Raw genomic sequence first — 18119 nt, forward strand, 5'->3', positions numbered from 1 at the left:
TGGGTCTTTTGGCTTGATTGTGTCAGATGACATCTTATAAAGTGCATTAAGGACATCACTATACTTGCGGCTAATTGTTTCCAATGAGTGACCAAATTTATTTCTGATCTGCCTAAACGATTGTGGACCCCCACATGCCCACAAGAATATGCCAAGAGCTTCCATAGTACTGACACCCCTGCTTGGAAGCAGACCATAATTTTGTACCAACGTGTCATGCAATCGTCGAAAAACAGTTCTTCGCATTCGAAACATGTCAAAACAGTCGTTACTAATCTCCAACGTTCTTTGAACCCATTGAATACCAGATTCGACCAATGTTCTTCTAGGAGCCCGACTGAAATGCCTGCCCCAAATGTCAACAGCATAAAGAGCAACAAGCATTTCTCCATCTGTTTCGTCATTAGATGTGTGTGCATCCATTTTATCATCAGATTTGTGTGCATCCATTTCATCATCATATGTGTGTTCATAAGGGTCACACATCTGCATGGAGACAACCAAGAGCCACAATTTCATATGCAACCACAGTTTATAAAACACATATTAAAGGCATATGAAGTTTACAGATTCACATAGCTCACAAAGTTACAACTCTGATTATTCTGATACATGTTCAACTCGAATTTGTGGAAAATTGTTTGAAAGCGAAATGATACTAACGAAAACTGACACGACATGACTCATTAAGCAGACACAACTAACATACTCAACATATAAGCCTCAGTTGTCCGACCAGCAGCATGTAGGTGGACTTTTTTAACATCTAATGAAACGACATGCCTGATGAAAAACAGAACCAACGATAATAGTAAACATGTACGACTCTGTTGTCGGACGTCCACCAGCTAAGTGCTCTTTTTAGTTTCTAACTCGTAAGCATTGCGAAGCCAAGCGATTCTTCCTTCTTTTGTCTCCAAGTTTGCAAAAACATCTCTATACTTCTTATGAATCAGAAGATGCGTCGCAAACAAATGTAGTTCGCTCCCTTCAGGTGATCCATCTTCCTTGACTTGTAGCAACTGCTTTTTAATCTCTAATCGAACCGGGTCATTGTCAGAAGAGGTAATGGACTTGTTTGTGGTCAATGAGCGGGACTCAAAAGCCTCCACAAGTCTTTTCATGTACTCTTCCCTCGAATCTTTTTTCTTCTTTGGTTTTGGGGAATCATGGCGCATCTTACGCTTCCCAGTAGCATTTGTGCAGGGGTCAGGTGTGCTGTTTTCACCCCCACCTAAAGTGTATTCCAAATGATCATCAGAAGATGAATTAGCATCCTCCACGCCAGGAACCAGGGTTCTTTCATTTGTGCAGACAATGGGTCCAAACATAACCTTTAGCTCGTCCTCATTCTCTAGGGGGGCTGTTTTGAACATAATACAACCTAGCATTGCCTGCACCAATTGGTAGTTCCTACTTTAGATGGCCAATACTAATGTTAGTCTACGAAATAAAAGATGAACTTACTTCATTTTGCTTGGCCCACCACTCATCTGGCGCACTGATTGAACCAGTATGAGGGTCTCGACCAAGACCTGTAGCCCTTTCATTAAGAGTTTTCCACTGGGTAAACATTCTCTTCAACGAATCCCACCTATTCTTCATTTGATCCCTTGTGTACGTGCGACCAGTGCGTTCCTTAAACTTTCTTATCAGGTTAGCATACCCTTCGGCGTTTAGGAATTGTTGTGGCCTGTTCCGTGCATTGACCTCTTCTACACATATTTCTGTGTAAATTTTTGTAGCTCTACTATCCCACTTAGCAATCACTTTGCCAGACTTGTCCATCTAGTGCAAAATAGTGTACACGATTGCAAATACGTATTGAAGTTTCAGTTAATACGACAACAAATATAACAGGAAACTAACCATAATAAAATAAAGCAGTACCAGAAGCAGTCACATTCGCTTGTCATAATTACATATAGGGTCTTACGAAATTAAAGTGCTGCTGAACACAAAAGCACAAGGAACAGCTAAGAAAGTGGCATGAACCAAAAGCATGATCTATCCCAGTAACACTACTAACACCTGACTCTAACATGATCCAAATTAAACTTCATTGTCACTAAATGATGGCATATGGTCTGAGTCATATTCAAGACCCCAGAAGTTTGCAAAGTGGTCAGCAAAGTCCCAATCCGGACTAAGGAACTCGTCAGCTGGGGGTGGTGAGGACAAAGCTGACGGTTCATAGCTGCTGTCAGCAGGGTTGTTTACGTTGTTCACGTTGTCCAAATTCTCTTGCAACACCAGAGAGTCTTGCTCAAGCATGCAAGCAATGTCCTCCAATGCTACACGTAATTTGGTAGCCTCAAATGAGGACAACCCGTGTCCTGGACGGATTGTTTGACGAGCTACGGAAAATATCTTGTCCGCAATCTCTTGCATCCTTCCAATTGCCTTGTCGGCTATGGAGTCTGCTGAATCCATCTGATGTGGATTAAGGTTGTCAGTGAACTAGACATTAGGACAATGTACTTACATCCATTGAGATACTCTACAAAAATAGGGTTGCAACTACAATCATAAAGATACTCAGATTGGCAATCTATGGAATAAACCCTGAACCCTAAATACGACGGATAGAACATATCAATGGATTGCAGTTAACTGCGACCAACAATTGGTACTATCTTCTGTATTCAAAAAAAATCATCCCTCCCACAATAAAAATGTTGAAGCAATTGATCCCTACCATTTAGATTAGTTCTCTTTATCCTAACCGTGGAATCATTGTTCAGGTCTAGTGACGTTTATGAACTAAAACAAGGCCATGGATCCACGTTCTTCGAACACATAAACTGCAGCTATGCTGACAAATAAGTCAAACAGAAATTGATATTGACGTTACCTTAGCTTCAGTGGAGGTTGGAACCGAACCTAGAATCCCAGTTGAACTTGGATCCGAACACCTTGACCTCGACTTGATACGAAAGTCTGTAGGCGGCAATGAAGACAATAATAATCTGTTACTAGGTCGTTCATACCTTCGAAGATTAAGTGGATCTACTGGACATGAGGGGGAGGGGTGTGGCGGGATCCAGGAACCCTTGCAACACGACAAGAGACAGCGGGGTGGGTACGGATGGACGCGAGGTGCACCGTACCTACGAAGATGCAGGCGCGATGGTGGGGGAGCTGCGGAACCTTCGCGACGGAGGCAGGTCGGTGGTGTCACTGCTGCAACGAGGAAACGGTGAAGGAAACGCGGAGGAGAAGACGGTGGGGACGGCAATGGGAGGAGGAATTCCGTACCTGCGTACACCGGCGGCGATGCGTTCGGTGCGGACCGACGGCGCTCCGTTCGCTTCGCGGCGGAACCTTCGCGACGGAGGCAGGGCGGCGGTGTCAGTGCTGCAACGAGGAAACGGTGAAGGAAACGCGGAGGAGAAGACGGTGGGGACGGCAATGGGAGGAGGGATTCCGTACCTGCGTACACCGGCGGCGATGCGTTCGGTGCGGACCGGCGGCGCTCCGTTCGCTTCTCGGTGGCGGAGGAGCGTTCCAGGAAACCCTAGCCTTTCGCGTGGGCTTCTCACGGAAGCCAAATGAGCGCCGCTTCGCGAGGACCGTTGGCGGGCGGCTTCTTACCCAAGCGCTTCGCCCAGAAGCCGCGCGAGAAGCTGGGCGTTTGGTTTCAGCTTCAGCTTCTGGCGGCCAGAAGCCGCCCAGAAGCTGAACCAAACAGCCACTATATATCATGCTGCTCTGGTTGCTGTAGTTGCGTGAGTTTGTGGCAAATATATGTGATCTGATGCACCAGCTAGCTAGTATATGTACTGTACTGCGTAGCCAGTAGCTACTAGCTACTAGCTAGTGAGAGGTAGAGCTAGCTATTCCTCACAGGCAGTGAGGCAGAGAGAGGCTGCAGCATCCCCCTCCTTTCCCTGGTGTCCTGACGTGTGGTGGTGACCATGCGTACTCCTTGTGGCGCTGTAAAGTGTAAACACCTGTTCAAATCTTGAAGAGTCACGAGTCACACCAACTAGCAGCAAACACTTTATTGCTTCTCCCTTGAATGTACTTAAGTTTTTAAAAATGGTGAAATTTTAAAAATCTGATCCATATTTTTTAGATTTTGGAATTTTTAAACCTCAAATATATCGAACCAATTTCTAGTGCCATTGAAGGGATCAATATAGATTTTAATGGCATTGGATAGATTGACTTTAATTGAACTAACGGCGTTAACTATAAACTAACGGTAATGGCATTCAAGGGATTAAAATTTAAATTTGATGGTATTGAAGGGAAGCTATAAATTTTGATAGCATTGAAGGGATTGGTATAAGTTTGGATGACATTGAAGAGATTTTCTCTTCTTCTTTCACACAAAAACACAGCACTGTCTCAGCTCACACTCGTACGTACTACAATTATCTGGACTTACAAAGCGTACAGCCTAGAACCCCACTAAAGTTTTCCTTAAAATTTAAAGCGTACATGATTAATATAATCACCCGAAACCGCCTTTCTCGAGTGTTGTCCAGAAAACACTCAGCAAACTGTTTACCGAGTGTGACTCTTGTTAAATAGATCTTGGTAAACTGTACATCAACAACAGTTTTTTTTGTCAAGTACTTTTATTGGGCACTCGATAAAAGTCTTTAATGCGTGTTTAACGAGTGTCAACTGGTGTTCAGCAAAGAAAAGTCATCGTGAAGGCGACAAGTGACGCAGACGGAGACTTTACCGAGTGTACTCACAGACACTCGGCAAAGGCTCCCTCTTTGCCGAGTGCATGCTGGCCTAGCACTCGGTAAAGAAAGCTCCAATGAGCCCCTTTGCCAGTACCTTTGCCGAGAGCGCTAGGAGGCACTCGATAAAAATGGATCTTTTTGGCACTCGACAAAGGATGCTCCGGTGGGCCCCTTTTGCCGGTCCCTTTACCGAGTGCGCTGGGAGGCACTCGGCAAAGGGAGCTTCTTTACCGAGTGTCAGGACTACAATACTCGGCAAAGAAGCTTTACCGGTTCTCAGGAATGTCTTATTTGTCAAGTGCTATCGTCAGTGCACTCGGCAAAGACACTCTTTGTCGAGTGTAACACTCGGCATCTTCATCCACATATTCTTGTTCGCTAGATAAACCTACTCAGTACAACCTACGCCACAAGCGTGCCAAGACAACTGCCATGGAAAGTTCTTATATGGATAACTTTTCTATGTTCTTTCTTCTACTACATGTCCTCCATTTCAGAAATTATTAGATGATATTTGTATATGTACCAATTAGTTGCATGCATGTGCAACTTGCCCACGGATGAGTCTGAACTGTGCCAGCTGGGATGATGTGACAACTAAAATATTCCTAGACTTATGTGTTGAGGATAGAAGTTGACCGTGCGGACGGTCCGGCCTTGAGGTCAGACAGTCCGCGGTCTGGACGGTCCGCGGTGGTGGCGCGGACGATCCGCACGTGCACAGAATCAGTTAGGGTTCCGAGTTTCTTGCAGGATATGTTAGCTAAATCTACGGGATTAACTCGGGAAACGACTTGTAACGAGTTCAGACCTCCCCCTTTATATAGATGAAGGGCTACGACCGATTGGACCCCCACAATCGATCAAATCAAATCTATTTATCAGTTTTACCTTATTTACCTCGTTCTAGGAAGCTCTGGCTCGCCCGACCTTAGGCCTCAGCCTCGGAAGGAGGTCTCCGCCTCGTCCGACCCTAGGGCTCGGCCTCAACCTCGGCCTCAGAAGGTGGTCTTCGCCTCGCCCGACCCCAGGGCTCGGCCTCAACCTCGGCCTCAGAAGGTGGTCTCCGCCTCACCCGACCCCAGGGCTCGGCCTCAACCTCGGCCTCGGGAGGTATCGCGTCCTCACCCGACCCCAGCCTCGGCCTCAGGAGAAGTCTCCGCCTCGCCCGACCTTGGGCTCGGACCGACCACGCCACGGGGGATACATCATTACCCTACCCCTAGCTAGCTCAGGCTACGGAGGAACAAGACCGGCGTCCCGTCTAGCTCACCCCGGTAACAAGTAATGATGGCTCCCCACGTGCGTCCATGACGACGGTGGTTCTCAGCCCCCTACGGAAGCAAGGAGATGTCAGCAAGATCCCAGCAGCACCGACAGCTGTGCTTCTACAGGGCTCAGGCACTCCTCCGACGGCCACGATACTGTGTACACAGGGCTCTAGCACCTCTCCGACAGCCACGTTGGCATGTACACAGGCCTCAGGCACCTCTCTGCCAGACACGTTAGCGCATAGCTACACCCCCCATTGTACACCTGGACCCTCTCCTTGTATCTAAAAAAGGGAGGTCCAGGGCCTTCATGCGAGAGGGTCGCGCGGGAGAACGAGCTGACGAACAGGCTCACTCTCTCTCTCTCGCGAACGCTTGTAACCCCTACTACGAGCACACCCCCCTGGTGCGAGATAACACGAGCCGCGTTTCCCCCTTGTGTTCCATCTTGCGCCGACCCATCTGGGCTGGGACGCGCAGCGACAAATTTACTCGTTGGTCCAGGGACCCCTCGGGGTCGAAACGCCAATAATTGGCACGCCAGGTAGGGGCCTGCTACGTGTTAACGAACAACTTCCCGTTGAGTTCCAGATGGGTAGTCTCCAGCAACCTCTTCAGCCCGGGACGCTGCTCCGCTTCGGGAGTCTCGAGTTCATGTCCCTCGACGGCAGCTACGACATGGTACTCCTCCCCCCGCAGCGCGACAGCAACAACGACGACCGTCAGCTCGCCCAGCGGCGGCGAACTCGACGACGTCTTCCCCTCGTGGCGGAAGAGCAGCATCCGGGTTTGTCCCGCCACCCTCCTCGCCGCTGGAGGAGGAGGCGGGGCAACCGTGACCAGGCAGGAGGCGGCATCTCGTCGGCTGTTGAGCGAGTCGACAACGCTGGCACCCCAGCGGGGGACATGTCGGGCGTTGTCCTCGTGCCTGAGACAACGACGAGTGTCGTTTCCCCGCAACGTGTCAACCCCAAGCGGACTGATGACGCCAGCACACTCGTGAAGGACTTGCTGGGCGTTAGCCTCGTACCTGAGATAACAGAGCAGTCCGTCCCCGACGCGACTTCGTCACCGTCCATCGATCAAGAGGTACCGTCCGTTTTCCACCTCGTGCCTTTTAGATTCAGCTTTGATCCACCAAGCGACCCCGCTTTGGTGAGCGCTTTTGTCGGGTACCATAATTAGGGGTACCCCCAACACTCCTAAACTCGGTTGGTAATCACCATCAGCACAAGCTGCAGAGACTGATGGGCGCAATTCAGGTCAAGGCTTCGTCTACTCAAGGGACGCAATCTCGCCTCGCCCGAGCCTAACCTCGGGTGGGAACAGTAGTCCAGGCTGTTGGGGGCCTTCGGCTTACGAAGGTCCTCAAAAACAGGATTTAACAGTATTTCTGGAGTATAATGTGTGAACAGGTATCTTCGGACTCAAGTCGGTATCACAGCAGACCAGAATAATACGAAGGTTGATACAGCGCCGAAGGTGTGAGCAGGAAAGCTTCGGCGTGGTAGCAAAAAATGAAACCGACTTAAAGATGAAAAGGCTATTCAGACCTCGATAGATTACTATAGAATTATTATCAAATGTAAAGGGCATAAATGTAATTTTGTATGGGCTGTGTCCTGTGCCTATAAATAGGTGAACAGTACCCCCGTACTGTTCACGCTGATTTAACATTCGCTTTTGCGTCACGCTTGTACTTTCATCTCCTTCAAGCTGAAGGTACATTTGTAATTCGATGTTATTTCTGTTTCTACATAATAATAATGCAAAGATAAATTAATAATAATATGCAATTGTCTATGTTATCCTTTATATTCCTTATAATTCATCCTTCGTCACTGTATAATGTATTTATGAAGGTACGCCCTTCATAACCTTCGTCCGAAAATCATCATATCCTAAGGGGAATAATGCTTCGAAGGACGAAGGACTTTACCGATTAACATTTTCTATGTTGCCTTGTTCTTAACTCATAGCATTTGAGAACAAGTCCCCAACACAGGCGAATTCACGCCTCGCCCGAAGGCCTCCTCAGGCAACGGGCGCACCCTCGACTCGCTCGAACCCCAGCTCGGGCAGGTTTCGTTGTGAAGCAACCTTGGCCAAATCGCCTCACCAACCAACCGTATCACAAGCGCATTTAATGCAAGGATCGCTTGGCATCTTATCTTGACACACGTGCCTCAGTCGGCAAGGTCGAAGTGACCGCAGTCACTTCGCCCTCCCACTGACTGACCTGACAGGAGAACAGCGCCGCTCACCCCTCTCCGACTGCTGTGCCACCCGCCAGAGTGAGGCTGACAGCAGCTGAGTCCAACCTCAGGCGCAACAGGAAGCTCCGCCTCGCCCGACCTTGGGCCTCGGCCTCAGGAGGAAGTCTCCGCCTCGCCCAACCCCAGGGCTCGGCCCCCGCCTCAGCCTCGGAAGGTGGTCTCTGCCTCGCCCGACCCCAGGGCTCAGCCTCAACCTCGACCTCGGGAGGAATCGCGTCCTCGCCCGACCCCGGCCTCGGCCTCAGGAGGAGTCTCCGCCTCGACCGACCTTGGGCTCGGACCGACCACGCCGCAGGGGGTACATCATTACCCTACCCCTAGCTAGCTCAGGCTACGGTGGAACAAGACCGGCGTCCCATCCAGGCTCGCCCCAGTAACAAGTAATGATGGCTCCCCGCGTGCGTCCATGACGACGACGGTTCTCAGCTCCCTACGAAAGCAAGGAGACGTCAGCAAGGTCCCAGCAGCCCCGACAGCTGTGTTTCTACAGGGCTCAAACGCTCCTCCGACGGCCACGACACCGCGTACACAGGGCTCTAGCGCCTCTCCGACAGCCACGTTGGCATGTACATAGGGCTCTGGCTCCTCTCTGCCGGACACGTTAGCATATTGCTACATTCCCATTATACACCTGGACCCTCTCCTTGCATCTATAAAAGGAAGGGCCAGGGCCCTCATACGGGAGGGTGGTCGCGCGGGAGGATGGGCCGACGAACCGGCTCACACACACTCTCTCTCTCCCTCGCGAACGCTTGTAACCCCTACTGCAAGCGCACCCACTCTGGCGTAGGATAACACGAGCCGCGGTTTTCCCCCCTTGTGTTCCATCTCGCGCCAACCCATCTGGGCTGGGGCACGCAGCGACAATTTTACTCGTCGGTCCAAGGACCCCCTGGGGTCGAAACGCCGACAGTTGGCGCGCCAGGTAGTGGCCTGCTGCGTGTTGACGAACAACTTCCCGTTGAGTTCCAGATGGGTAGTCTCCAGCAACCTCTTCAGCCCGGGACGCTGCTCCATTTCGGGAGTCTTGAGTTCATGTCCCTTGATGGTAGCTACGACATGGTACTCCTTCCCCCACAGTGTGGCAGCGACAACGACGGCCGTCAGCCCGCCCGGCGGCGGCGGACTCGGCGACGTCTTCCCCCCGTGGCAGAAGAGCAGCATCCGAGTTTGTCCCGTCGCCTTCCTTGCCGCAGGAGGAGGAGGCGGGGCAACCGTGGCCAAGCAGGAGGCGGCACCTCGTCGGCTGTCGAGCGAGTCGACGACGCCGGCACCCCAGCGGGGGACATGTCGGGCGTTGACCTCGCGCCTGAGACGATGGCGAGTGTCATTTCCCCGCAACACGCCAACCCCAAGCGGACAGATGACGCCAGCACTCTCGCGGAGGACTTGCTGGGCGTTAGCCTCGTACCTGAGATAACGGTGCAGTCCGTCCCCGACGCGACCTCGCCACCGTCCATCGATCGAGAGGTACCGTCCGTTTTCCACCCTATGCCTTTTAGATTCAGCTTCGATCCACCAAGCGATCCCGCTTCGGTGAGCGCTTTCATAAAGGCATATCCTAACCTTCCGGGGTACCATATGTGGTCAACCTGGGACCGACTGATGGCCGTCTCGACCTACGGGCCCCCGGGTTCCGAGGAAGACGACGAGCCCGACTCTGGTTGGGATTTCTCCGGGCTCGGTAATCCCAGTGCCATGCGAGACTTCATGACCACATGTGACTACTGCCTCTCTGATTGCTCCGATGATGGCCACAGCCTTGATGACGAAGGTTGTGGCCCAAGTCGCGAATGTTTCCACATCGATCTAGGGGGTCACGACGAAGGCAACCACCTTGGTATGTCAGAGGACGATGATCCCCTTGGGCCTGCGCCTCGCGTTGACATCCTGCGGGAGCTAGCTGTGGTCCCAGTCCCTGCGGGGGGTCAGGACACACAGCTTGAGCAAATCCGCGAGATGCAGGCCAAGCTCGACGAGGAAGCAGGACAACTTGTGTAGCTCCGGCAAAACATCGAGCAGGAGTGGGCAGGCCGAGCACTGGCTGGAGAAGCGCGTCATCAGGCCCAGAACGTCCAGCATCGTATCACTGACGATGCCAGGGCAAGGCTACCCCCGGCTTCCAGTGGGGTCGGCCAGAATCTGGCTGCAGCGGCAATGCTGCTTCGAGCGATGTCGGAGCCATCCACCACCGAGGGGTGACGTATCCAGGGAGAACTCAAGAATCTCCTAGAGGATGCCACGGTCCGACGGGCCGAGAGCTCTGCCTCGCGAAGGCAAGGGTGCCCCTGGAGCATCGCGCCGCGACTTCCCGATTCATGCGGGAAGCCTCGGTCCACACCGGGCGCACACGGGACGCGACGCCTGCAGCCCTAGGTCGCCTCAGCAACGAGCACCATCGCCACGACCGCCAAGCCCGTCTCGATGAGAAGGTGCGCCGAGCCTACCACCCCAGGCGTGGGGGACGCTACGACAGTGGGGAGGATCGGAGCCCCTCGCCCGAACCACCTGGTCTGCAAGCCTTCAGTCGGGCCATATGACGGGCGCCGTTCTCGACCCGGTTCCGAGCCCCGACAACCATCACCAAGTACTCGGGGGAAACGAGGCTGGAACTGTGGCTTGCGGACTATCGGCTGGCCTGCCAGCTAGGTGGAACGGACGATGACAACCTCATCATCCGCAACCTCCCCCTGTTCCTCTCCGACGCCGCCCGAGCCTGGCTGGAGCATCTGCCTCCTGCGCAGATTTCCAACTAGGACGACCTCGTCAAAGCCTTCGCTGGAAACTTCTAGGGCACGTACGTGCACCCTGGGAACTCTTGGGATCTCCGAAGCTGCCACCAGCAGCCAGGGGAATCCCTGCGGGAGTACATCTGACGATTTTCGAAGCAGCGCACCGAGCTACCCAACATCACCGACTCGGACGTCATAGGGGCGTTCCTCACCGGCACCACTTGCCGTGACCTGGTGAGCAAACAGGGTCGCAAAACTCCCACAAAGGCAGCAAGTTGATGGACATCGCCACCAAGTTCGCCTCTGGTCAGGAGGCGGTCGAGGCCATCTTCCGGAAGGACAAGTGGCCTCAGGGACGCCAACAGGAAGACGTCCCCGAGGCGTCCGCCCAGCGCGGCACGAAGAAAAAAGGCAAGAAGAAGTCATAAGAGAAACACGACGCCGCCGACGCAGATCTTGTCGCCGCTGCCGAGCACAGGAACCCTCGGAAGCCTCCCGGAGGGGCCAACCTGTTCGACAAGATGCTCAAGGAGTCGTGCCCCTATCATCAGGGTCCCGTCAAGCACACCCTTGAGGAATGCATCATGCTTCGGCACTACTTCCATAAGGCCGGGCCCCCGGCAGAAGGTGGCAAAGGCCATGACAACGACAAGGAGGGCAACAAGGCAGAGGAGTTCCCCGAGGTCTGCGGTTGTTTCATGATCTACGGTGGGGGAGTGGCGAACGCCTTGGCTCGGCACCGCAAGCAGGAGCGCCGGGAGGTCTGCTCGGTAAAGGTGGCGGTGCCAGTCTACCTAGACTGGTCCAACAAGCCCATCACCTTCGACCAAGGCGACCACCCCGACTACGTGCCGAGCCCAGGAAAGTACTCGCTCGTTGTCGACCCCGTCATCGGCAACGTCAGGCTCACCAAGGTCCTCATGGACGGAGGCAGCAGCCTCAACATCATCTACGCCGAGACCCTGGGACTCTTGGAAATCGATCTGTCCATGATCCGGGCCGGTGCGGCGCCCTTTCACGGGATCATCCCCGGGAAGCGCGTCCAGCCCCTTGGACAACTCGATCTGTTTGTCTGCTTCGGGACTCCCGCTAGCTTTCGAAAGGAAACCCTCACCTTCGAGGTGGTCGGGTTCCGAGGAACCTACCACGCGGTGTTGGGGAGACCGTGCTACGCCAAGTTCATGGCCGTCCCCAACTACACCTACCTCAAGCTCAAGATGTCGGGCCCCAACGGGGTCATCACTGTCGGATCCACGTACCGACACACGTACGAATGCGACATGGAGTGCGAGGAGTACGCTGAGGCCCTCGCCGAGTCTGAGGCCCTCATCGCCGACCTGGAGTGCCTTTCCAAGGAGGTGCCAGATGCGAAGCGCCACACCGGCAACTTCGAGCCAGCAGAGGCGGTTAAGTCCGTCCCTCTCGACCCAGCAACGACGCCAGCAAGCAAGTCCGAATCGGCTCTGAGCTCGACCCCAAATAGAAAGCAGTGCTCGTCGACTTTCTCCGCACAAATGCCGAGGTGTTTGCGTGGAGTCCTTCGGACATGCCCGACATGCTGAGGGATGTCGCCGAGCACTCGCTGGATGTCCGAGCTGGGGCTCGACCCGTGAAGCAGCCTCTGCGCCGTTTCGACGAAGAAAAGCGCAGAGCCATAGGCGAGGAGATCCACAAGCTGATGGTTGCAGGGTTCATCAAAGAGGTATTCCATCCCGCATGGTTAGCCAACCCTGTGCTTGTGAAAAAGAAAGGTGGGAAATGGAGGATGTGTGTAGACTACAGTGGTCTAAACAAAGCATGTCCGAATGTTCCCTACCCTCTGCCTCGCATCGATCAAATCGTGGATTCCACTGCTGGGTGCGAAACCCTGTCATTCCTCGATGCCTACTCAGGTTATCACCAAATCAAGATGAAAGAGTCCGACCAGCTCGCGACTTCTTTCATCACACCTTTTGGCATGTACTGCTATATTACTATGCCATTCGGTTTGAGGAATGCAGGCATGACATACCAAAGGTGCATGAACCACGTGTTCGGAGAGCACATTGGCCGAACGGTCGAGGCTTACGTCGATGACATCATAGTCAAGACGAGGAAAGCCTCCGACCTCCTCTCTGACCTTGAAACGACATTCAAGTGTATGAGGGCGAAGGGCGTGAAACTCAATACCGAGAAGTGTGTCTTCGGAGTCCCCCGAGGCATGCTCCTGGGGTTCATCGTCTCTGAGCGGGGCATCGAGGCCAACCCGGAGAAAATCGCGGCCATCACCAACATGGGGCCTATCAAAGACTTGAAAGGAGTACAAAGGGTCATGGGATGTCTTGTGGCTCTGAGCCGCTTCATCTCATGCCTCGGCGAAAAAGGCCTACCCTTGTACCGCCTCTTAAGGAAGACCGAGCGCTTCACTCGGACCCCCGAGGCCGAGGAAGCCCTCGGAAACTTAAAGGCGCTCCTTTCAAACGCGCCCATCTTGGTGCCCCCCGCTGCAGGAGAAGCCCTCTTGATCTACGTAGCCACAACCACTCAGGTGGTCAGCGCCGCGATCGTAGTCGAGAGACGAGAAGAAGGGCATGCACTGCTCGTCCAGAGGCCGGTCTACTTCATCAGTGAAGTGCTGTCCGAGACTAAGACCTGCTACCCGCAAATTCAGAAGCTACTATACGCAGTAATTCTGACGTGGCGAAAGTTGCGACACTACTTCAAGTCTCATCCGGTGACTGTGGTGTCATCCTTCCCCCTAGGGGAGATCATCCAGTGCCGAGAGGCCTCGGGTAGGATAGCAAAGTGGGCGGTGGAGATCATGGGCGAGACAATCTCGTTCACTCCTCGGAAGGCCATCAAGTCCCAAGTCTTGGCGGACTTCGTGGCTGAATGGGTCGACACCCAGCTACCAACAGCTCCGATCCAACCGGAACTCTGGACCATGTACCTCGATGGGTCGCTGATGAAAACAGGAGCAGGTGTGGGCCTGCTCTTCATCTCACCCCTCGGGAAGCACCTCCGCTACGTGCTGCGCCTCCATTTCCCGGCGTCAAAGAACGTGGCCGAGTACGAAGCTCTGGTTAACGGGTTGCGCATCGCCATCGAGCTAGGGGTTCGGCGCCTCGACGCTCGTGGCGACTCGCAGCTTGTCATCGACCAAGTCATGAAGAACTCCCACTGCCGCGACAAGAAGATGGAGGCCTACTGCGACGAGGTTCGGCGCCTGAAAGACAAGTTCTATGGACTCGAGCTCAACCACATCGCTCGACGCTACAACGAGACTGCGGATGAGCTGGCTAAAATAGCCTTGGGGCGGACAACGGTTCCCCAGAGGTCTTCTCTAGAGACATACATCAACCCTCCGTCAAGACCGACGACACGCCCAAGCCCGAGGAGGCCTCAGCCCAGCCCGAGGAGGCCTCGGCCTAGCCCAAGGCACCCTCGGCCGCCGAGGGTGAGGCACTGCGTGTCGAGGGAGAGCGGAATGGGGTCATGCCTAATCGAAACTGGCAGACCCCATACCTGCAATATCTCCACCGAGGAGAGCTACCCCTCGACAAAGTCGAAGCTCGGTGACTGGCGCGGCGTGCCAAGTCGTTCGTCTTACTGGGTGATGAAAAAGAGCTCTACCACCGCAGCCTCTCAGGCATTCTCCAGTGATGCATATCCATAGCCGAAGGGCAGGAGCTATTGCAGGAGATACACTCGGGGGCTTGTGGTCACCATGCAGCACCTCGAGCCCTCATCGGGAATGCCTTCCGACAAGGCTTCTACTGGCCGACCGCGGTGGCCGACGCCACTAGGATTGTACACTCCTGCCAAGGATGTCAATTCTACGCAAGACAGACGCACCTACCCGCTCAGGCCCTGTAGACAATACCCATCACCTGGTCATTTGCTGTATGGGGTCTGGACCTCATTGGTCCCTTGCAGAAGGCACTCGGGGGCTTCTCGCACCTGCTGGTCGCCATCAACAAATTCTCCAAGTGGATCGAGGTCCGACCCCTAAGAAGCATTAGGTCCGAGCAGGCGGTGGCTTTCTTCACCAACATCATCCATCGCTTTGGGGTCCCGAACTCCATCATCACCGACAATGGCACCCAGTTCACTGGCAAGAAGTTCCTGGACTTCTGCGATGACCACCACATCCGTGTGGACTGGGCCGCCGTGGCTCACCCCATGACGAATGGGCAGGTGGAGCGTGCCAACGGTATGCTTCTGCAGGGACTTAAACTGAGGATCTACAACAACCTCAACAAGTTCGGCAAGCGGTGGATGAAGGAACTACCCTCGGTGGTCTGGAGTCTGAGGACGACGCCAAGCCGGGCCACGGGTTTCTCGTCGTTCTTTCTAGTCTATGGGGCCGAGGCTATCTTGCCCACAGACTTAGAATACGGTTCCCCGAGGACAAGGGCGTACGACGACCAAAGCAACAAGACCAGCCGAGAAGACTCGCTGGACCAGCTGGAAGAGGCTCGGGACGTGGCCTTGCTACACTCGGCGCGATATCAGCAGTCTCTGCGACGCTACCATGCCCGAGGGGTTCAGCCCCGAGACCTCCAAGTGGGAGACTTGGTGCTTCGGCTGCGGCAAGACGCCCGAGGGCGCAACAAGCTTACTCCTCCCTGGGAGGGGCCATTCATCATCGCCAAGATTTTGAAGCCCGGAACATACAAGTTGGCCAACAATCAAGGCGAGGTCTACAGCAACGCTTGGAACATCCGACAGCTACGTCGCTTTTACCCTTAAGATGTTTTCAAGTCGTTCATATGCCTCGTTTTCTTTACATACACCAATAGAGTCTAACCGTCAAGGAAGGGTCAGCCTTGCCTCGGCGAAGCCCGACCCTCCCTCGGGGGCTAGAAGGGGGGAACCCCCTCTGCCTCAAAATTTTCCTCGGAAAAAGTCTTTCTGCCATAACATCTTTCGCGCTTTTCGACTGCTTCGATAGTGGGATCCTAAAAACGATGGAGTACACGTAAGCGGCAAGGCCGACCGAGCCGAGGGACTCCTACGCCTTCGGGATACGGATACCTCACTCATCACCTTCTGCGATAAGTAACTCACGCTCGGATAAGCGATTCTGCTGACCGAACAAGTCTTAAACGCTCGAAAACTTTTCTGCCAGAATGATTTTCGTGCCTTCTCGACTATAACGATAACAGAATCCTACGAACGAGTAAGAGTGCACGTAAGCGGCGAGGCCGACCGAGCCGAGGGACTCCTACACCTCCGGGATACGGATACCTCACTCATCACCTTCCGTGAAAAGTAACTCTCGCTCGGATAAACGATTCTGCTACCGACAAACAAGTCCTGATACTCGAAACAAGAGGAAAGGAAACGCAGCTTTGCAACACAACAATAATATGTTTGGGCCTCGGCGGCCGCAAAAAAACATACGCACACTACAGACAAACTCTCCCTGCAGGTTCAGACATCAACAGAGGGAGCAGCAGCACCCTTGGCGTCGTCTCCACCTTCGGCGGAATCTGGCCCAGCCTCGGACGGCGACACGGGCAGAAAGACCTCCACCTCGAAGGAGGACGCCAGCACCAAGCTTGGGCCATCATAGTCGAGGTCTCCGCAAGGGTCCCGGCCCGGGCAGACACCTCGACCGGCCGCTCCGTAGCCTCAGCCAGCTGTCCCCCGAGGACATCAGCCCGGCTCACGGCCTCGGCAGCGTGACTCCGGGGTTGGTCCCGCTAGCGGACAACCTGGCCAGGCTCCAGCCGCCGCTGCTGCACCTCCTCGGCTAGGTAGGCCACGCGCTCTCGGGCCGACGAAGCTTCTTCTCGAGCCGACTCTGCCTCTGTCCACGCTGACACCGCTGCCTCCGGCTCCGGCTCATCGCAGAGCAGCCGAGGGTTCTATAACTGAGCAAGAGAAGCCTTGGGTGGCAAGGCCGACCGAGCCGAGGGACTCCTACGCCTCCGGGATACGGATACCTCACTCGTCACCTTCCGCACAGGGCAACTCACACTCGGTTAAGCGGTTCAGCTAGCCGACAGGCGAGTCCTAGTGCTCGAAATGAGGAAGAAACACTGTATTACACTCAAATACCTAGACGTTCAGGCCTCGACAGCCACAATGAACAAACCACCGGCGCTGCCACCCCTTGTTCGAAGACACAAGGATGGCAGGGATGTACTGCTGCGCGTGCCCCTGCCTCAACTGGAGGGTGCAGCCACCGGCCCGCACCGCCATGCGGACCTTCCTTTTCCTCGTTGTCAAGGAAAAAAGCTCCACGGAGAAGAGATGGATCCACAGATCCCAGTAGGGGTCAATCCCCAAAAAACCCTCGCAAACCGCCGTGAAGATGGCCGCTTGCGCACTGGAGTTGGGGTTGAGGTTGTGCAGCTCCACCCCGTAGTAGTGCAGGAGTGCCCGCATGAAGCGGCTCGCTGGCACTCCAAACCCCCGCTCGTGGAAGCAGACGAAACTGACCACATACCCCGGTGGCGGAGCCAGGTCGGCCTCGCTCGCGGGGGCCATCCACTCCGGCTGCGGGTCACCGGAGAGGGGATGGAGCAAACCGTCAGCAACGAGGGCCTCCAGATCGCCCACCGTGATGGTGGAGAAAGGCCACGGATCTTGCGGCGGAACGACGGTCGCCATGTCGGCCATCGCCGAACGAAGGGGGTGGAGGCGGAGCAAAAAAGGTGTGTGGTTTCCTTTTCTCTGGCTATTCTCTCAGGTTGCGGAAACCAAAGCAGAAGGCGAGCAGCAGAGTAAAGAACCACCGCCGGCCCCTCTTCTGGGTATATAAAGGCCCGGGCAAGGCCCGTTCAACACTTTGCCCGAATCCGCCGCGAAATTCAAACTCGAAGGCGAAACGCCCGTTCCTCGAACGACTCGCGCACGCGCAACGGCCGCCCCGCGAACCACCTGTCCCGTCGCATTAACTCAGCGGCAGGGCAAGCGACACCTTTGGCAGGCGAAGCAGGCGTTGTTTCACCTCCGCCATGACGACCGCGTCAAAGAAGGTGCGCCACACCGTTTAAATTTGTATCCTTTTCCTCTTCCCCTTTCTCTCTCTTGCCACAGGGACCGGGAAAGGGTATATTTCGAAAGGGATCCTTCTTCGCGAAGGAAGTGGGCCCCGAGCCCTCCTACTGATCAGGGGTTCGAAAGCTGGCCCCTCGGAAGGGTTCG

Source organism: Zea mays, chromosome 4 (genome assembly GCF_902167145.1).
Source record: "Zea mays cultivar B73 chromosome 4, Zm-B73-REFERENCE-NAM-5.0, whole genome shotgun sequence".
Classification (NCBI taxonomy): domain Eukaryota; kingdom Viridiplantae; phylum Streptophyta; class Magnoliopsida; order Poales; family Poaceae; genus Zea; species Zea mays.